This window comes from Heliangelus exortis, chromosome 1, assembly GCF_036169615.1.
Source record: "Heliangelus exortis chromosome 1, bHelExo1.hap1, whole genome shotgun sequence".
In the NCBI taxonomy this organism is placed as follows: Eukaryota; Metazoa; Chordata; class Aves; order Apodiformes; family Trochilidae; genus Heliangelus; species Heliangelus exortis.
Window position 1 is genome coordinate 5,670,940 of NC_092422.1, and position 17,735 is coordinate 5,688,674.

Consider the following 17,735-nt stretch of genomic DNA (forward strand, 5'->3'; position numbering starts at 1 on the left):
GGCACCCAGTGTGTCTTTTAAAGACGTGATGTTTGATGACAGAATAAATCAATAGTCACAGCCATGAGTGAATGAAAGAGGTATAGATGCCTGGTTTACTTTCCCACCAAACCAACCTGAAGATTTAGGTTTCTGGGGTGGTCCACTGTGTTGTCTAGCAAATCAGTTTTTTGTTTTTTATTGACTAGGAACAGAGCACACAGTTTATATTGACCTGACAGTGCAGGTTCTCTGGACTTCCCAAGCTTGTCCTAGACTTGACTGTTTTCAATGTGTTTTTGCTGTGACAGCAATTGTTTAGCTGCCAGATTTAGGCATGATTGGCTTTAGTACATGGTGATAACAGGTTTTCTGTCTAGACTGAATTATCAACAATCTTAGATTAAAATGTGTTTTTCAAGACTGTTAACTCAAGGCATTACCAAAGGTGGTAAATCAGTAGTCACTACAGAAACATAATCTTGTTAAACTGGCTTAGGTATAACAAAAACCTGACCAGCTGAGATTAAATGAGGTGAAAGCTCACATGGAATCATAGTTCATAGAATCACAGAATGATTTGGGTTGGATGGGATCATACAGATCATTGTGTTCCAACCCTCTGTTATGGGCAGGAACACCTTCCACTAGACCAGGTTGCTCGAAGCCCCATCCCACCTGGCCTTGGAACAGTTCCAGTGATAGGAACAGCTTCTCTTCCACAGCTTCTCTGGGCAACCATCATTGCTTCACCTTCATAGTGAAGAATTTCTTGAAAACATCTCAGCTAAATATACTCTCTTCCAGTTCAAGGCATTACCCCTTGTTCTGTCACTCCCTGCCCTTGTAAAATGTCCTTCCCCAGCCCTCCTGTATGCTCTTCAGGTACTGGAAGGTGCTATAAGGTCTCTTCTGTAGCCGCCTTTTTTGCTGGGCTGAACAACCCCAACTCTCTCAGTGTCTTCACAGGAGAGGTGCTCCACCCCACTGATCATCTTCATGGCCCTCCCTGGGACTTGCTTCAAGAGCTCTCTGTCCTTCTTATATTGGGGGCTCCAGAACTGGACACAGTACTGCAGACAGGTTAAGTAATAACTCTTTTCCTGCGTTTGTCTTGTTTATGCAGACCACAACTTCCTTGAGGTTTTCAAATCAAATACTAGGAGACTAGATAAATTCTCTCTCAAAGTGCTCACATAAGGATATAAATAGTACAGGAAATTTCATTGTCTTTTCCAAGCTTTTTTTCTACTTAGTGTTGCATTCTTAATTATATTAACTATTGCTTATAGGTATTGCTTTCTGATTTTTCCAACATCCTAATGTCTTTGCTTTGTCAGTCTTGTCTCCACAAGAGACAAGGTTTCTGGTCTTTTAGTCCACACTCTTCTTAGTTCCCAGTTTCAGTTTCCAGTTCATCTTTTCCTCTTTTAATTTTTAATTCCTTTTCAAGTCTCTAATAATGTATTCTGACTCTGAGATTTTCTGGTTTTGTCTGGCTAGACAGTCAGATGGAACAACATCTCTGTCTAGGTTTTATCACATTCAGTCAAATGAAACCTCTAGACAGTTAATGATAAATTAGGTCTCACGGTTTCCTTGCTTCATCTAGAAAGGCTGGACCAGGTGGTCCTTGGAGTCCCTTCTAACCTGACATTCTATGATTCTGTTTTTTTAATCTAGACTAGGAGTGTTCCAAGTACCTAGATAAGACAACTGGATGAATTTTCAAGGAGTTAGCTATAAAGCTTTACCACATATGTTTGCAAATTATTTTATTCTAGTTTCACATTTAGTTAACTAAGTTTTATCCTCACAGATATAAAATACTTGCACTGAACTACTTAAAAAAAGAAAAAAAGAGAGAGAAAAAAGTGGAAATTTGTATTCCATTCTCTTCTTATCATGTTCCTGTAAGCATTCTGATTAATTTTTAAAATTAATATTAAATGGTTGATGAGACACTGTTTATTGGAGAGAAAAATATGTCAGTCTTAAATATGTACTAAATATGTTTACTAACCAGCATCAAAACAATGAGGTGTGGGATGTGTTCTGATGGATTAAACAAATAAGCAAAACCAAAACTGATCTTGTTTCCTTTGTAGATAAATTTTAAGAGGAGAAAAAAAAAAAAAAAAAAAAAAAAAAAAAAAATTCATATATTCAGCACTCTCTGGATTCTTCTAGCAACTTCAGGTCCTTGGAAAAGAGTTGATATGTATCATATCTTCAGCTACTGCATTGCTCTGTGCTCTGACTTCATATTTCTTATGCTGCTCCTCTCATTTTCTCCAGAATCATCTCATTGAAATAACATGAAAAGCAAAAGGGCAATGACCTTCATAACCATTTTCTTCCTTTTTTATCTCATAAATCATGTTTCTTATGATCTTTACACCCCTCCATGTTCTTCAGCCATGTAAAGCAAACATAATAGCAAACACTTGAATATAGCCTCCAGCAGATAAAGAAGTAAACAAACACATCTTCTCACCTTCCTGTAGTGTGTGATTCTGCACCCCATCCCTGATAATAAATTAGACTGCAGTGGACTAAGGGCAAAAGTTAACAGCAAGGTTTATATCTGAAGTTCAAGTTTTGAATTAACATTTAAAAGATGCTCATACCAACATCCCAGTCTTCTGAATCTGCAATCCTCAACCTGGCAATATTGTGAGAAATGCATTGACAACAAAATCTTGTGCATTTCTGGTTTTAATCACATCTGAAATCTTAAAAAGAATAGCACTGTCTACAAGGTTGTTTTCATGTGTTGTCCTGCATAGACTGGAAAAAAAAAAAAAAAAGATACTACATTTTATTATCTGACTGTAAATGCAGAACCTGAAATCTGATCCACTAATCAAGTGACTTATTTTTTTGCCAAAATCATTCTTTTTCGGTGGTAGCCTTGTATATTTGTGTGCACACACATATATGCATTATATTCTATGTAGGTGTGTACAATGTTGAGAATATACTTGTTTCTGGCATGAGAATCAATAACGCAGCAGATCACTGGAGAATCTAATTTTAAGATAATATATAAGATGTGGGTCATTTGAATAGTACTTGAAAGGTACTGTAAAGTATTATTAATGTAATTTTATAAAAATTATTTTTCAGGTATAATTATCCAGTCAATTTAACTTCAGTGGGATCAGAGTTTCCAAATCCCTTAATCCCTCAGGAAAATCAATGGGAAAGTTGATTCTGATGGCAATGTGAAACAGTTTTGAGGGAGAAGAAGGGCAGACATGGGAAATGAGGGAATGAAAGAACATTTTTCAATTTTACTACAGTGGTACTGTGTAAAAGTCTGAGAAGTCTGCTTCTTTCAATAAGAGACCAATATTTTCCAGTAAGGGGTTATTCTTCTACCTACTAAGATCAGTTTATTTTAGTCAAGATTTTGCCCATTATGTTACCTGAAATGCATTCTAGGTTAAACAAAAAAAGTGCATCCTCCTAACCATTTGCAATTCAAATGTGAAACTTCCAACAAAATTGCAGTGCATCAACCCAGAACAAACAACTTGTCAAACCCCATAAACATGGCATGATCCCAGTAATGAAAAATGAGCTTTGCAACAGCCTGTAATTAGCATGGGGATGACAGGCACGTTCTAAACCTTCACAAACATATGGGAAATTATTGAAGAGCTATGACATTGATGCATCTACAAGCCTATTTGTCTTACTATAGCCATCCATACTGGCTGCTTTTCAGAGGATCTTAACGTGCCATTCAGTAATTTGGTGAAAACCTCATCACCCAAGAGCAATGATAAGGTTCCACCCATAACGAGAAGGAAATTTAAAAGAGTCATCACTTATAAGGAGTGTTGCAATTACAGATAACCAGACACCATAAAATATTTTATGTTTCTTACCTGAAATGTTTTCGACCTTATAATTTACCTGTGGGAATTTTCAAAGTTGAGCAATAACAGGTGTCCACCTATAATTCTATAACAAGAAAGTGGAGGAAAGGAAAGAAAGCAGACCTGTACAAAGGAGGTCATTGTAAAATCATTGCTTCAGAAGCACTCAGATCCCTAAAAGATGAAAAACATCATTAATACCTTGTATCATGGTAGCACCTTTAGGCTTTCCCATGGGGAAGAAAGAAACGTTGATGAGTGTTTTGCTCAGAAAGATAAATAATAAACAAGAGAAAACCAATTTGGAAGCTCTGAATGAACCAGAAAAATAGCAGCTAGTGAAAAAACACAGGAGACATTATCAATGATTTGTTATTAATGGCTGAAGAGAGTTACTGATGTAATAATATCCTGCCATCCATACTCAATATTTTATTTATACTTAATAGCTAAGTAGTTTTATTTTGCAGTGATGTTGGAAGACAGAGATGAAGCTGGATACTGGAAAAAAAAAATCCCAAGGTCTAATTAATCAGGCTTTTCACCCTAAAACCTTCTACAACAAATAAAACTTTAAAAGTTTGCAGTTTGACTTTAGTTTTAGATATATAGAAATGGAAGTGGGGACTGAGGATGAAGTGAAAAAAAAGGAGGAAGATTGAGGATAATATTCACCTTCACACTGAACCACTTCTCCCAGCCTAAGTTATACAGCAGAAGAAAAGACAGGAGTGAGCTGACATCAATCATCCTTATGGATCTTTACTTTTTATTCATTGTTCTATTGATCTCTTTCAGCATTATTCCATGGGTAGATTGCAATAAAAGTCATTTCTTATTATGTCTCTATTTTAACTCATAAAGCATATGACACAATAGTTTTTGAATGAAGGACACGTTCCCTAAGGGAAAGAACAAAATCCTGGGTAAAAGCACAGATTTATTGATCTCTCCTTCAATAATAATGATTAAAATCTAACCAAGCACTATTGCCTTAATAAATTATTCAGCTCTCTTTCCCTCTTCCACATTCCAACTGGATGTACTCCAAAAAAAGAAAACTTCAATCATAAAATACTGAAAATACTGTCTTCTCATGCAGTGAGCCCATGACAATGTTAAAAACATACTAAATAACAGCTTCTTTTGGACAAGAAATTCTTTGGCTCAAAGCCCAGCTGACCAGCAACTGGGGAAAGAAAACAATGTGTCCTGGAAAGGAGGGGGAGAGATTTTGTCAGCTTTTTCCATTTTCTGGGGAAATTTTAAGGGCTCTGTTTTCCCTACTCAGCCATGTTTTCTCTTACAATGGAGCAATGAGGGCTTCCCATAAACATAATTCTCTTCTGTATGGGAATACGTCCCCTATGAGTTAAGCTGGAGGCTTATATACCAAGGGTCTGTAATTCACTCCAAATTTCAGAATGTTTCATTGTCAAGGCATTCTCTGCCCTGGTTTACTCCTGGAATGGCCATTCCTGAAGCAGAGATTTCCAGAACAGGACATACTGTTCACAGAAATAAATTTGGCACAGAACAGATTATGTTGGTTAGCTTAAAATATTATTTCTTCATTTTACTTTGTTAAAACTTCCAAGCTGTTACATTCAAAGCTCCTTCCTGATAAGATTAAAATATATTGTTATCTTGACAAAGAATGAAATGTGCATCACAGAAAAGAATCCTTCAAAGTCAGTATGCTTACACATACTACACATCTGAGTATTTCCTCCTTTTCTATAAAAACTTGATTAAATTGTAGGAAGACCAGCATAAAATAAATAGCATTTCTAGAGAGTGATGGTGAATTAAAAGGTTTCATATAACCATTCTCAAATTAACCTCTATGCCACAGCTCTAGTACATAATTATGTATCTAGATTGCTAGGGAAACACTTGTCTATCAGGATGACACAGGCTATGTATGGATAGGAGTGGATAGAGGTGTCAGTCGTTTATAATAAGACTAATGATTTAAATTATAAAGATCTCACATTAACTTTCCAGAAAGGTCAAAAGAATCATATAAGCAACTATTTTCTCTTGTGATTATAATTCATGTAGTTTTCAGTCAAGGACAAACTTTAAAAAGAATCCGTGCCTAGTATGATATAACCTGATAATTTATTGTTTCTTTTAGTAAGAGTGATTTTCTTTGAACTATGTAGTTGTTTATGGAAAGAGCTAGCTGGGATATTTGATAAGTTAACCAGATGAGATGACATTTATACAAAAGAAAAGTTTACTATTAGTGGCATTTGGAAACTTTTTTTTTTTGTGATTTGAAGTTGGTGCTATCAAATGCAAGCAGAGTTCCATACTTCAAGCACCCTCCCACACAAACAGAATCTACTTTTTCATTCTTTAAAACACTCAGAACTTGCTTCTTCAAATTTGATCTATAATAAATTCAAATAATTTTGATAAATTGATAAACACTGTGAAGATTTAAAAAAAAAAATCTTGGTATGCCTGTTCCTTTCTACAAATGTGAATCCCTTTGAATTTGAAGATTCTTTTGTTCCATATTCTCACTAGGACTAACTGTCTTTTTTATTGTTACTGCTATTTGTGACAATTTTTCATACTCAAGGTAGGAAAAAGAAAATATCTGATAGACATCCTAATTTATCAGTGTTTGGATTATATATATGTCATGTATTTTAGGATAGGTGAATTACAGAATCATAGAATACCAGGTTTGATGGGACCTCAGTGCCCATCTGGTGAAACACTTGACCTTCCTGAATCAAGCAGCAGCTTCAAGTTATGATTCAAAAAAAATGGAATCCATCAGACAAGTGAGGACCCATCTTTGAGCTTGTAAAGGCAGAGAAAACTTCAGTATTTATAACATTAAGTGATTTTCATTTAAGAGTAGCAATATAGGGTGTGGTAGCCTGTAATAGCAGGGAGCAGAATTTGTTGACTTATAAGGTTTTTTCTGTAAAAATAGCAGCTCTGTTATTGGTTCAGGTATGTACCCCTTGTGTATTGTGCATTTTTGCTGCAACTCACAAAAAAAAAAAAAAAAAAAAAAAAAAGAATTATTATGAATCATGGCATATTCAAAATTTCCCAAGCCCTGAATCCACATTTTTTCTTAGATAAGGATATCAACATATTAACATCCAGATAGAAGTATTACTTACTGGAAGATTTTCCAGTATGAATTCAGAATGACAAAGCTGTTGTGTGAATCCTTTATACTAAAGATAGTTACATTACAAAAATGGCTACTTCTACACCTAGTTTTATTTCTGTTGTTCATACTACCTGATCCCTCAGGATTTTCTTTCATAGTCTGTTTCAAAGTGCACTAAACTGCATCTTAGATGTTCTGAGCACGAAAATACAAAATACAGCCACGGAGATGATCGAGCTGGGAGATTCCTCAGTGGGGTGTACAATTATCCAGAGTGAAAAGCAGGTTAGGAATACATTGACAGACCTGGACTATTGAATTTTGGAGTAGGTGGGCAGGCAATGATACTGACTCTACCAGAGTTTTCACTCAGGGCAAGAAAAAAAACCAAACTTGATGTAAAGGCATATGATTTAATTGTTCACCCAACAGAAAAGCTGAAGGAAGTAAAAATAAAGTGAACATCCCAAGCCTCACTGAATGAGCACAGATTCAAGGTTTGAGTCACTGTGTGTTACTCTTTCTCTCTCAAACACACACCTTCTCAGGATATGCCTCTTTCTGCCCAACAGCCAGGCCATAGAGTTGTAAATGGGAATCTGATTTCTACATGCAATCTGGCAAATCACAGTAAATATTTTATATTTTGCATATCATAGAATCATAGAATGTCAGGTCGGAAGGGACCTCAAGGATCATCTAGCCCAACCTTTGTAGGTTTAGGAGATGTCTCAGCACCCTGTTGAGCTGCGACTTAAAACTCTCTCAAGTGGGAATCCATCACTTCCCCTTAGAGACCTTTCAATGTCTGACTGTTTTCATAGTGAAAAATTTTCCTTGTGAGCCCAATCAGAATCTCCCCAGGAGCAACTCGTGCCCATTGCCCCTTGTCTTGTCCATGTGGCCCTCGTCTCCATCTTCTTTGTAGCCACCTTTTAAGTACTGGAATGTCATAATAAGGTCTCCCCTAAGCCCTTGTTAGTTTCTAAGAGAAAGGATTTAAGAAACCATTTTAGAGCTAGAATAGGTTTTAGCAAATTTACCAGTAAATTTCAAATGCTTTTAAAAAGGACACTTTGGTTACCCCACACTGGAAAAAAAGAGCAAAGCAAAGATTTTTTTCCTTATTACAATTTGGAAAGAAGAACTGGAAGGACATTGAGGATTGTTTTGGAAATACCAGTGATTCATAAACTGTCTGTGTAAGGAATCTGGATTTATGATGGAGATCTAATTTTTTTCTTACCCAGAACAAAACCCTGTTTAACGTCCTTGGGACTTGACACCCTTGTAACCTCTTTATTTGAAAGGTATTTATTCAAAAAGACTATTTTTTTTTTACCCATGAATGTCTACCAGAACAAAAACCTAATTCCGAAAAAGGAAACAACAATTTTATTGTAAAAAATTGATTACATTTGAGAAGTGTGACGCAAAAGATACCTTGCAGTGACTAAATATAGGTTTCCAAGAGAGCAGCTTTATGTTCTTCATGCTTTTGTTTTGTCTTACTTAACCTTATGAACTTATGAACCTTATGGAATGAAATTCAATGGATGTATGGAGTTAATAATGTGTACAAAGACTTTTCTTCTAAGGGTCTCATTCTAAGAAGTACCAGTCTGGGACTGTAAGGAACCAAAGCAGTTCAGTGAAGAAATCTGATCTTTACTCAACTAGATTTGAAAGGAAATCTGACAGACCTAACTGAAATGCTTGAAGCGATACAGATAAGAATTAAAAGGGATCACATTTACAGTTTAGTAAACTGTAAACTGTAGGGTTTACAGTCTAGTAAACAAAGTGATTTGGTATGATTTTTCATTGTATTGGTAGTTTTAAAGTAAACAATTGGAAATATTTATTAATGATGATGATATGGTCACCTTGGTGAATTTACCACTTAGACTGGTCAGAAACAAATAATAGAATCATGGAATCATACAATGGTTTGGGCTGGAAGGGACTTCTAATATCATCTAGTTCAAACACCCTTGCTATGGGCAGGGACACATTCCACTGGACTGAGTTGCTCTGAGCCTCATCCAACCTGTCCTTAAAATGCTGCACATGAATTTAAAATGTTGGTAAGTGAGGAGGTGTGAGCAGGATTTTTATTTCTATGCATTCATTTCTGTGCATTTGATAAAACTTCAGGTTCAGACTGACTCCTACGGGATTCAAGAAGAGCATCTTCTTTCATGAATACTCCTACTCCTTTCTTCTCCTGCCTCATACTTCTCAGTGAATCTTCACAGATAGATAAGAGCCAGCTGCCAGTGCCAAAAGCTGATATCTCAGTTGCAGTCATCTATAATAATGTGATTCAGGTCTAGCTAGATGCAGTTCTGAATGACTGAACTACATGCAGCTCAGCTGGACATTTTTAAAACTTGTACTTCTTCCCCCAATGTTCCAGATGCAGTGGAATCAAACCACCTCAGGTTTGCCTGCATGTCACAGGGTAGATATGCCTCTGAAAAGCTTTTAAACAGATGCCTCGTGTATTCCCTTCCATGACAAAGATTCCACTAGTGAAATGTTTTCTGAATACACTTCTAGCCTGCAAAAGCGATTTGGTTGAACTGTACTTACTTTTCCTTCATCAAAAATACTACAGATGTTTAGGTATATTTGGAATACTTGAGCATATAGAAGAGGCTTGAATGCATCTATGTTCAGGTATAGCAGGGAACAGGTAGTATTAACTTTCAAGAGGAAAGTTTCTTAAGGAAGTTTCTTAATTTCTTTTCATTTGTCCACTCCATTGCAAACACTACTGCTATGAGCAAAGTCGGACATTTCAAGTTTTTTCCAAGAGAAATTTGCCACTTCAATACCTCCTAAGGGTAAGAAGTTTTTAAGCTTTGTCAGCGGTGGTTGTAGTCAATGATCTCCAGAGGTCCCTTCCAACCCCTACCATTCTATGATTCTGAGTTTCAAACGTTGGCTTCAAATACAATGCACTTAAAATTTGTTAACATTTTTATGGACTTGATCATATATATATCAACATATATGGGGCAATTTTTACTTTTTGAAATGAAATATTTTGATTTGATCCTTTTTTCCCCTTCATTTTTAGAATCATGGCGGTTTTTAAGATGGAAACTATGAAAATTATTATAGCATAAGAAAAATCTATTATAACAATTAGATAGGACATTTTAGAAGAATGATGACTCTTTTGAACAGTGCCATTGTCCCCAGACATCATTTTTATTCTTCGTGCAATCCTAATTTTTGGAAGATACCCTCAATTACATGTTCATACTGCATATTAATCCAGAGAAACAGCCAGTTAGATATATTCCTTTCTATTTAAGAACATACATTACCTCTTTTCATATAAATAAAAATTATTTACTAACACGTTTTTATGTTAATCAACCGCATCATGTAAACACACTTAAATCTTAGAAGCTAATGGAGTTTTTAATAGAAATAATCATCTTTTTTAACACTACCTTTAGTCTCCAATTTGCCATGCAGAACAATAATCTGTTTTGGTTTTGTGGGACAGTTCTTTATTCTTTGGAAATATTTCTATAATTATTTCTATTTTTACAGGACTTCTGAAAAAAATAAATGAAACAAAATGGAACTCTACAGGTAGAAATGATAAAATCAGTCATGAAGTCATGAAGAATAAAACTTGTGGCATTTCTAAAAAAGCAGTTTAACGTGCTTATCCCAGTGGAAAATTCCAAAGAAATTCTGTTCAATTTCTTTTGCTGCATGAAGTTCACTTGACAGATAATTTAATCGCGGGCAAACCCAGTTTATTTGTAATTCAGTAACAAGTTCATGCCTTGTTATTGGGTTTCACTGTGATTTGTTTATTGCAAGTAAAATCATGGTTTTCCATCTGAGTAGTGGTAGGAAGATCTAGGGATGTTTTTGTTTTTTTCACATGGGAGAGTTGAGGTGTTGGTTTTTTTTTGGCTTTCATATGTGTATAAAATTTTATTAGAGCTGTAGTTATCCAAACACAACTTTGATATTGCTACTTGGCTATGCCAAATATTCCAGAGCAATGAGTGTGAAGGGTAACTAACAGAGAGGCATCCCTGCATGGCAAGCCTTGAAATTTTTTCCTTGAATGCATAATTCCAATCATTTATTTTCATTTTCTTCCAGCTGAGAGTAGGATAGTTAGCACAAAGTGAAATCAGAAGGTCAACGTCTAGTCATAAGCCTGGAAGCGACTCTCCCATCACCAACCCTGCAGGATGTTATCTTAATCTTTAGCAATTAGTCATCAGATAATACATGGATAATTTGAATAGTGTCTGTCACACTGTGATGCTTTTCTCAAAGAAAAAAGTTCACATGCTATCAGCTCTGGCTTACTTAGCCCTTAGGAATCTGGCTAATTTCTGTGTCCAACACAAACCACCACACTATGTAATTTTATGTTTTTCTAATTTATTTCACACTCCTTCCAGTATCCTCCATTCAGAAAGCATGCATTGTGTGGCTAATGTTGGCTACCTTTATGTTCTCAAGTTTCAAGGTCTTAGAGATTATTCTGGTAGGGGCTCTAGCTATTTCTGTATGGTCAGTGAGGTACCTTTATCCCTCTTTTTATAAATAAACATTAGAGTTCAGAGGTTTTAATGAAAAACGAACAAATGCATCAACATAATTGACTAATCAATGGACATATACATATCTATTTTTTCAGCAGCTCCTGCCTTTTTGCAGAATGCCTTCAGTTCCCTGTACTATTCCAACCACCTCTAGATGCAGCTGTGAGTACACTACCAACATAAACTAAGAATATCAGACTGGATACCTGGAAAAATAAAACTCTCCTTATAATAGAAAACTTGGATTCATTTAAAAGTAACCCATCAGTAACCCATGGAAAAATTGCTTCAGTTAGGAATAGAAAAATTATATCTTTTTTACTCTTCTTTCCTTAATTTACTATTATGTCTTATAACTTTTAGATGAATTAAGCTGGGATTTTTTGAAGAAAGCTGGTCTGGTCATCCTAGATCATCTTCAGAGTAGATGTATCCTGTGAACCAAGAGCTGCTTGGGCAGGGCAAAAGAAAGGGGAGAAATTATTATAATGCAAACATTCAGTGGGTCTGAAAAGTGCACTGGGTTGTACAAGCAAGTTAAAGGGTTAAGAGATCCTCACGTATCAGCTTTGTGCTTGTGAAATCTTCCCAGATGAGAGTTAACATGACTGTCCTTAAACCTTTTTCATCACAAACTGAGCCAAATTGAATTACTATACATTTGCCAGGGACTTAACACAGCATGCACAGACTGTAGCACAAGGCAAGCAGATATCTGGTAACAGATTAAGATGATTAGGGTACCCTTACTTGAGCGTGTGTCTAAGTTGGTTGCATAGGAAATGTTAAGCATTGCACATCTTTGATTTTGAGAGCTTGGTGTTTTATCAGTTCACAAAAAAATGTATTGTATATATACACATACTCATTTTATACTGCTGATCAAATGACAACACTTATAAAAAGCAAAGCAAAGCAAATCAAATGCAATTTAAGATTCCATTTATTTCTGCTCCACTAGAACTAAATCATCCTGTTGAGAATTGCAGTGATTGTATAGATAATTAGCATTGTGATTGTTATATTTGTTTCTTTATATGTCATTTTTTTCTCCCCCTCTTCTATTTCCCCTCTTGATATTTTCATATAAAAAAAAACCAAAATAAAAAAATACAAAAAAAATACAAAATAGAAAAAAATACAGTGAATCTGTGAGAGTAAATGAATTGTAAACAACCACATTGTCCCTTTGTCTGCATTTTTAGCTATGATTCTATTGGTTAATACTGGTTAATACTCTGTGAAGGAGAACAACTGATGTTGCAGTAGCATTTGTGGACACTGGAAAACTTATATTGAATAATAGAAGGTGAATACAACACCAAAAGAGCTTGTAGTGCAGAGTATAAAACCAAGGCATATCTATTAATTGTGTTTGTCACACAAGATTCTAACTAGCAACATATTTATTTTATTTCAGAGCTTCTCCTGATAGCATCATTTCAGTCAGGAAGAATTTAGAAACCTTGTTTTCTCAGCAAACAAACTAGTTAGTTCATAAGGTGAAAAATCTTCACCTCCTTGTTGAAAAGTCATGTGATTATCCTTATTATTTTTGCAAACAAATTTTAATTATTGTATGATATTATGCAAGCATACAAATTCCAGGAAAATGTGAGAATATAAAATGAATACTTCCAGTGAAATTTGTTTCCAAGAGAGTCAAAAGACTCTGATTTTGCAGACTGAGGTCTACATGTTCTTCACTGCTTCTATTCTGGAATGTGCTTGAAGCATAAGGATGTGTAAGTGAGGCAAATGTACAAATTTTTAGTAGGTCAGGTACTTCTTTTCCAAGCTAAATAAGCATGTCTGCCTACTATAATTTCCATTTAATAAAGGTTTTAATTTTGAACTCAATTACAAGACTGAATTCAAGTTCCATTTCACAGGTCTCCAGCATAGTGTATATAAAATCTGTGTGTAGAAAGACAGGAAAAATGATCACCCTTGGATTTAAGCATATACTTTCATTTTATCAATTGCACTAAGATGAAAATGGAATTAAATCGTAGAATCAAAGAATAATTTTGGTTGGAAGTGACCTTTAAAGGTCATCTAGACCAACCCCCAACCCCTCTGCAGTGAGCAGGGACAACCTCAAGTAGATCAGGTTGCTCAGAGCCTCATCAATCCTCACCTTAAATATCTCCAGGGATGAGGCCTCAGCTACCTCCCTGGGCAACCTGTTCTGCTTTTCTGCTACTCTGATGGTAAAGAATTTTTTCTATGCTAGTTCTTTGTTGAAAATTTGGCATGACTGTTGTAAACATGTGAAAATACCTGAAGAATTTACATCCACTCAGACAAACATGAGAAAATGATGCAATCCCCATTGTTTTTTCAATTACTTTGTTCTATCTGGGCAAGATTCTGAGCTGACAGGAAAACTTACAAACTTAAAATTATTCTATTTCTTCCCACTCCCCCCAGCCTTTTGAGCTTCATAACATTGCCTTTCATAATGACTCTTGCAATATTAGAAGAAGTCTGGAAGAAGGCTCAGGGTATTTATGTCCCTTCAGTACCAACAAACTAATTTTTGATGGATATTATGAAAATATCAAAATGAAGAGTTTCTGTTGCATACTTAAAAATAAAAAGTTTAAAATTCATAGCAACAATTAAAAAAATATAAAAGTAACAACAAGAAGGAAAAAGACCACACATTTTTAACATGTCTACATTGTGTTTTAAAGATCTAAACATTCTGTTAATTAACTTCTGGCTATAGAAAGAGAACCAAGAGTTCCACATGGCAACAGTGGCAGTAGTAAAGCTGCACGGTTTTGTTCAGAAGATGTGGTTCATCTTTCCAGGACTATACAGAAGAAAATAGAACTGACTAGATGCATAAATGAAAGTATCTTTCCCCTCAGAAATAAAAAAAAAATAATCCAGCAACCAAGCAGAAAAGAAATGGCTTTGTGATAGGCAAAGACAGGTATAGAAGTTGATTGAACAATTAATTAAGAAAAGTCTGAAAAGCAAGTATAAATAAATATATAAAAATGTATATAAGTATACATAAATATAGACTCCTAATCCAAACAGAGTTTGAATCCTAAAAGACAGAAAGGTGTCTGTAGAAACATGGCAGTTTATCTCTGTAGGAGCTATTCATACAGTCAAAGCAAGAAATACAGAAATCTAAGAGAGGAACTAAGTGGGTCAGGGCTGTGCTGCAGACAGCCCAACCAAGCTCCATGCATGGCTCACTCACCTCATTCTCACTTCCATAGATAAGGTCCAATGCTTCCAGTCACTACTCCACATGTTCCTTTTCTTTTTCCCCCACATGATCACAAAAACTTTGTTATTCACATGAGTTTTGTTAAATAAACAAAATGCTTTCAGCACTAAAGCCTAAAACAGTTTTCACTGAGGATGCTGCTACAGGGTCCCATGTCACCAGCTCATGCAGAGTACCAGTTTTGTAATGGTTTGAGAACTATTTGCTGTGCTGTTATTGACCCTGAAAATTTTTCTGCCTCCTAGATATCTGCAGCTCCACACCATGTCTAGATTTAAGGGTGGCCATTCTTGGCTAGAAACATAAATTTGCCCCTCATAAAGGTAATTGATCTGACTGCAATAAGAAAAATTGGTGCATAAGCATGTGAAAGGAGCTAATCACTGCCTTGGCACAGAAGCCTATTGACCTATCAATCTACCAATCTGAAATGATAGTGCTACACTTTCTGAAGCCATGCAATTTCATTGGCAAGTTCCTTAATAGCTTGCTACACAGTATCCTGAAATTTCAGTCTGTTGAATTGCACTGAAAAGCATTATAATGGGGACAAAAATCACATGAAATCTAAGGATATACTAAGTAGTATTTATTTGATTTTTACAGCAAGGAAACAGGAAAGAAAGACTTGTAAAAAACAGAAAAAATATAAAGGCAATTTTCATGTCTCATCCATTACAAAGAGATAAAATATAAATTCCTCTTCATACAGAAAAGCTCTTCACATAATTGACATCATTCTGTCATCTCATCCTATCTGCTGTAATTATGCTTAGAATGCTTTGACCATTATTAGTTTATGCCAAATTTTTAGGGTGCAGATAGAAATGCTGTCTATATTAAATTCAAAATATATGAAATTCTCACTCCCGTAACTACAGAAAAGTCTGATTCTACAGCCTGTTGCTTTTGCAGTCACATAGAAGACCTTTATCATAATAAAATAGATCTCCAAGGCAGAAAGCAGAAGCCTCTTCAGTTTGACTGTTGTAATAAATGTCCAGACTCACAGGAGAACTGAAAAAGAGGCCAAAACCTCCCACAATTACTGTCTTGTGGAATCCAGTGTCAAGCTCAACAAGCAAGGATGAATCAGCTCAAAATGTTTAGGAGATTAACAGCCTCTCCTATGCGTTCTGTCATCTCTGGATTCACAATCACAAGGTTTCCTTTGGAGGTATGAATGTAAAGCAGTTTTTCCTTACTGATTGTATCTGCAAGATAGGAAAGCAGCCATTTCTCCTAAACTAATAAGAGGTTGTCGTTGTTTTTACAACAGTTGTGGGGTTTTTGCTGTTTTTTTTACTTTGGAGAGCAGGGGTTAGTTTGTTTTGGGTTTGTTTTTTTTTGGGGGGGGTTGGGGTTTTTTTAAGTAAATATTCCATCAGAAAAAAATAGAAAAATCCTCAAAATTTTTCTTTTTTTTTTTTTCATTTTTGGATATTTGGATATTTGTAGTTTTATACTAAGTATCTGCTGTACAAGAACTAACCTGTAGATCTCTTCTTTCCAATATGGTTAACAAAAAGATTCCAGAATCAGCTACACTTCCACGTTTTCTCTCTTCCTAGATATAAATATTTACTGCTTATGCCAGGAAATGTTACCATTGGAAGAAATGAGCTATCTAAAAGATAGACAAGAAACATCTATTGAATGAATGCCCAGAGAACACCAACTGGACTTCTCTGGTGTAAGCATTAGGCAATTCAGGGCATGCTCAAAGCAGATCCATAAATACCTAAGGAGACTGACTGGTAAAATGTATCTCCCTGGAGACACTATATGCTTCCAGTTTTAGAATATGGAAGAGAGTATGTGTAGCTTCTCACAAAAGTAAGAATGAAAGCTCTGAAGTGATTTTCTAAACCATTCAATATCTTCCCACAAAGAACTTGAATTAAAATTGCAAAGAGCTGGGCACCTGTTCACCTTGAAATGCAGATCACAGCCATCAAATTTAATGGGAGTTTCCAATTGTTTTTAACAATTCACTTGTGATTTCAAGGTTATTTGAGCAGTTCTACCTCTAATATATTCATAGGAGTAACTTCAAAAGAGACTTAATCATAATTTTCCATTTTTCTTGAGTAAAAAACAAAAGCCTAGAGGAACTACAAGATAAACCTTCTTGGAGGTCTATTATCTTTTGGATCTTATTATTGATTTGAATCAGGCAGCATCAGGCTTTTACATTCCACTATCATTGATATGTTCCATTCACTTGAAAAGAAAAAGCCAGGTTTATATTAAGAAGAAAAAAAGAAAAAAAAAAGAAAAAAAGAATAGAAAGAATTACCAGCTTTAATTGTCACAACTTTGATGCTGGGCTTATTATATCCTTAATAATTTGAATTAGAGGAGGGACAGCAGTAAGTGTGCCTTCTAACTCTAATGACAAAAAATAATGTGTTCCATTTTAGCTCAATTAATATGAATAAGCATTTAAAGGATTACTAAAGTGTCTTTTTGAAATCATTACCTTGATTAGCATACCATTAGTTCATACATAACTTGAAAAATAAAATAAGCATAAGTGCTTGGTCAAATGAAAAGCCTACACTTCTGCATAATAATGAAAGAAAAAAATAGACAGCTGCAGTATTCAGGTTTATTTGCAAAATGCATAGATTATAAAATTTACATGACCTCAGCTTCTTTGTCTGCGATAGTCTTGCAGTCTTTTGTCATATAAAACTTTTCACTCAGAAAATCCTTATGCATATTGGAAATGAAATTATATAGTTTTTAACCCTGCAGATTTTTGGGGGTAAAAATTCTTGGAGTTTTACTGTCTTTTTGTTACATGTGTTGGACAGTGCTTAATGTACTGAGGTACTAATCTCCATCTGCAAGCTACTTGTACTCTTAGAGATCAA